We start from the raw sequence: 290 nt of genomic DNA on the forward strand, positions 1-290 counted from the left end.
AGTATCATCCTAACTTATAATGCGAAAGTTTAGATGGATGGATGTTTGTAGACTGAACTACCTTATTGATCTTGATGAAATTTGGCACAGATGTAGAACATAGTCTGGAAAAATACATAGGCTACTCACTTTTGTTTTTTTTTTTAATCTAGGAAGCTAGTTATTATTTTAATAATGTTATAGATCATTTCATATGTATGTTCCCCCAGGTGGATCTTATTAAGAATTTTAATTCAATCATCCCGTAGCCGGCGAGTTAAAGCATAAGATTTTTTTCTCAGAGTTCTTTA

Source organism: Papilio polytes, unplaced genomic scaffold (assembly GCF_000836215.1).
Source record: "Papilio polytes unplaced genomic scaffold, Ppol_1.0 DF823935.1, whole genome shotgun sequence".
Lineage (NCBI taxonomy): Eukaryota > Metazoa > Arthropoda > Insecta > Lepidoptera > Papilionidae > Papilio > Papilio polytes.